The 4,234-nt window shown below is 40.8% G+C and overlaps 1 pseudogene; it reads left to right on the top strand.

The window, feature by feature from the left end:
* Window positions 1-1,621: 1,621 nt before the first annotated feature.
* On the top strand, window positions 1,622-2,464 carry LOC105467712 (nucleophosmin pseudogene; annotated as a pseudogene).
* The last annotated feature ends 1,770 nt before the right edge of the window (window positions 2,465-4,234 follow it).

Below are 4,234 nucleotides of genomic sequence, written 5' to 3'. Positions count from 1 at the left end.
TGTGCTTTTTTCTTAGTGTGGGCAATATCTGTGCATTTCAGGGAGGAACAAGCTCACGGAGGTGCCGTCAGCACCTATCTCTGCGCACACCCGCCACTCAAGGAGCACATTTAGCCTGCAGCTAACGTCTGCTGTGATGGATTCCCGGCAAGCCTCTCAAAATGGATGTCACTCCAGCCTCTTAAAGGATATTTTTTTTGGAATTGTTTAACCTCCTAAGAAGCAATAGAAGTTCTTAAAAATAACTTTTATGCCAGAAGTTGAATAACTTTGTACAGCTTGTTTTTGTTTTTACCAGAATATGTAGAGAGAACTTAATGAGGTGCCATATGTCAAGTCTGGAGTCAGATTAAAAACAAATAATTAAAATATATCCCTTTTCCATCAAAACAGATTGTGATATGTTGGTGGAAGGAAGCTGAATCTGACATGTCATGTTTTGACAGTTATTTTTTTCAAGAAAAAAAATCAGTCATATTGTTAGAAGTATTGTAGTTGAAAGTTGTATTTTTCTTCCTGTGGCATAAAAAACTGGAATTTAAAACTGTGGAAAGTTTTAAGTCATAATTAATTGAACCTGCCATATCTATTAACCTGCCATCATGAAATAAGGAAGGCACATATTTTGGGACATATGGAAGCAACTGAGGAACATTCGTTTGGCATACAGACATCAAAGAGTAAGAGAACTGTTGCGAGGTTTTATGTGTGTTGAGGGTGTGATGTGTGTATGTGTGTGTTGTGTGTTTGGGCAATTTCATATTTCTCCCTAAATTCAAATTGACTTTAACTATACAACAGATTATTCTTCAATGAGAACATTTTCCAGTATTTTTTTTTTCATGAATGAGAGGCTGATAAGTTCTTGTTGACTTTTTTTTAACATTAAAATACTTTAGGCCAAGTCTTCAGTATGTAAAAGTAAGAATATAACTTGTATAAATAATGAGATTTCTATTCTTACTTCTCAGAATGGCATAGAAATAAAGAATTCATATTGCCACTTTGGTCAGTCCCACATGGGAATATTTGATGGCATCCTCATCACAGGGGACTTAAAACACATAACCTAGCCGTAGAGCAGGAACTTTTCAGACCCCACCTGGATCTAACTAAGCAGTGGGCTTCTCAGCGGAGGAGGTAAAACCCTGGGATCTCTTGTTAAGCCAGTTTCACACAGGGAACTTAAACGAGCCTGGAAGCTCCATGAGGTCACGGGATTAATCAAGATGGTCAAAACTAACAACACTTTCTGGAGATGAAGGTCAGGGATGCTCAGAGTACACTGACCAGCATAGGTGGGATTATCCAAAAGCTGCTTTCTCAACCTGAGAGCCCAGTTCTTTGAGAGTATACTTTCTTTCCGTTGGGTGAAGCTAGGAATGTCACTCAGAAGGCTTTTTGAGCTATTCGTGCTAATTATATCTGTGACAAAGTTGCACCATTCAGGGCTTTGTGCCAGATCTCTGGTTGGGAAACTGTGCGACACTATGGGAGCTTACCCTGCTCTCTAACACAGAAGGACCCCTGGTGGGATTCTGTCCTGAGCGGCCATTCTCTTGAGCAGTGGTCATTTATCTCTGTTCGCCTTCTCTCCCACCTAAGTGCGTGCCACCACCTCATGGAAGATTCGACAGACATGGACACAAGCACCCTGTGGCCCCAGAACTATCTTTTCAGTTGTGAACTAAAGGCCAACAAAGATGATCACTTTAAGGTATATAATGATGAAAATGGACACAAGTTATCTTTAAAAACAGTCAGTTTAGGGGCTGTTGCAAAGGATGAGTTGCACGTTGTTGAAACAGAGGCAATGATTACGAAGGCAGTCCAATTAAAGTAACACTGGCAACTTTGAAGACGTCTGTATGGCCAACGGTTTCCCTTGGGGGTTTTGAAATACCACCACCAGTTGTCTTATGGTTGAAGTGTGGCTCAGGACCAGTGCAGATCCATGGGCAGCATTTAGTAGCTGTGGAGGAAGAGGCAGAGTCAGGAGATGAAGAGGAGGCAGATGTGAAACTCTTAAGTATATCTGGAAAGCAATCTGCCCCGGGAGGTGGTAGCAGGGTTCCACAGAAAAAGTGAAACTTGCTGCTGATGAAGATGATGATGATGAAGATGATTTTGATGATGAGGAAACTGAAAAGTGCCAGTGAAGAAATCTATACGAGATACTCCAGCCAAAAGTGCACAAAAGTCAAATCAGAATGGAAAAGACTCAAAACCATCAACATCAAATCAAAAGGACAAGAATCCTTCAAAAAACAGGAAAAAAACTCCTAAAACACCACAAGGACCTACTTCTGTAGAAGACATAAAAGCAAAAATACAAGCAAGTATAGAAAAAGGTGACTCTCTTCCCAAAGTGGAATCCAAGTTCATCAATTATGTGAATAATGGCTTCTGGATGACTGACCAGGAGGCTATTCAAGATCTCTGGTAGTGGAGGAAGTCTCTTTAAGAAAATAGTTTAAACAATTTGTTAAAAATTTTCTGTCTGTCTTCATTTCTGTAAGAGTTGATGTCTGGCTGTCCTTTATATAAGGCAGAGTGACAGCTTTCCCTGCCGTGTTTGATAAACGTTGTCCAGGTTCCATTGCCAAGAATGTGTTGTCCAAAATGCCTGTTTAGTTTTTAAAGACGGAACTCCACCCTTTGCTTGGTTTTAAGTATGTATGGAATGTTATGATAGGACATAGTAGTAGTGGTGGTCAGACATGGAAATGATGGGGAGACAAAAATATACATGTGAAAGAAAACTCAGTATTTTAATAAAGTAAAAAAAATAGAAGGACCATCCCATCTTTTATTTGCTAGAAGTGAGCATCTAAGCATTATGCCAGAGATTCCTTTGTAGGGATTTCCAGAAATCATCTCCTAGCTCAGTGTTGTGAGATCTCTTATCTTAAAGATGCATCCATTGCTGTTCCCACTGGGGTTTTGTTGTTGAACTGAGGAAGGTCACAGAGACCATGCACTTTTCTCTAGACAGCCCATGTCATAAACCACCAACTGAGGAGTAGCGTACAATTTGTAAAGTATTTTGATCTGAAAGTCAGGAAGCTTGGATTTTAATTCCAGCTCTGCCATGGACCAATGTCGTGACCTTTGACACTTAAATAACTTTTACCTCAATTTTTCCCCCTAAAATTGAAGTCGTTGTCATGTTTACCTCATAGGGTTATGGAAATGATAAACTAATGATACCATCGTTACCTTATGCTCACAGCATGACAGCACTGGTGACCCTCAGCAGAGGGGATTGCAGGAGAAACCTAAAGAATTAACTAAAGAATTCTGCTTAAAGGTCAGTACAAGTGTGGAACTATTAGTGTTCAAGCCCCAGCTCTTGCATTTACAATGAGACCTTGACTAAGTTAGTTAACCTCCCTGTGCCTCAGTTTCTTCACCTGTTAAATAAAGTGCTAATTTCATAAGGTTTTCAAATATAAACCATGGTAAGTTCTGAACTTAAGGTTGTGTGCAGATTAAGTGGTCTTACATGTATATTACTGTATCCCCTAATGCTACGGAATGAGGCTTGCAATTGAATGTTTCGAACCCATTTTTCCTCACTATCCATATACATCTTCCCCTGGGGTAGTAGGAGATGTCCGTGCCATAATTGACTTCTGGCTCTGCAGGTTTGTATCATGTGTTGATGCTATGGGTGGTAGGAGTATTCCTGGAGGCATTCCACACCTGAACATCTACCAACAGCATCACCATGCAAACTACGTAAATATTACCAACTTGAGCCAAACTAACTGTGTCTCCACAGTTGACAATCGACAAATACAATACATAATACAATCATACAGTATTATATTGGAGCTTATGATATATGTAAAGAAGGAAAAGGTACAACAGGCAGGGGAAATCAGGAATCACAGCTGGAATGAAGTGAAGGAGGTGGAGCTGAAAACTGATGCAATATTAAATGCAGGGCTTAGGAGAGGCCTCATTAAGAAAGCCAGATTTGGCCAAGCACAGTGGCTTATGCCTGTAATCCCCACATTTTGGGAAGCTGAGGCAGGCCAATCAGTTGAGCCCAGGAGTTTGAGACCAACTTGGGAAACAGCGAAACCCCATCTCTCCAAAAAATACAAAAATTAGCCAGTCGTGGTGGCACACCTGTCATCCCAGCAACTTGGCTGAAGTGGGAGCATCACCTGAGCCCTGGAGGTAAAGGCTGCAGTGAGCAGAGATAGCACCACTCCCTGCATTCCAG

This window comes from Macaca nemestrina, chromosome 13, assembly GCF_043159975.1.
Source record: "Macaca nemestrina isolate mMacNem1 chromosome 13, mMacNem.hap1, whole genome shotgun sequence".
Lineage (NCBI taxonomy): Eukaryota > Metazoa > Chordata > Mammalia > Primates > Cercopithecidae > Macaca > Macaca nemestrina.
Note: the sequence above shows the minus strand (reverse complement) of the source record. Positions and strands in the feature narration are given on the sequence as shown.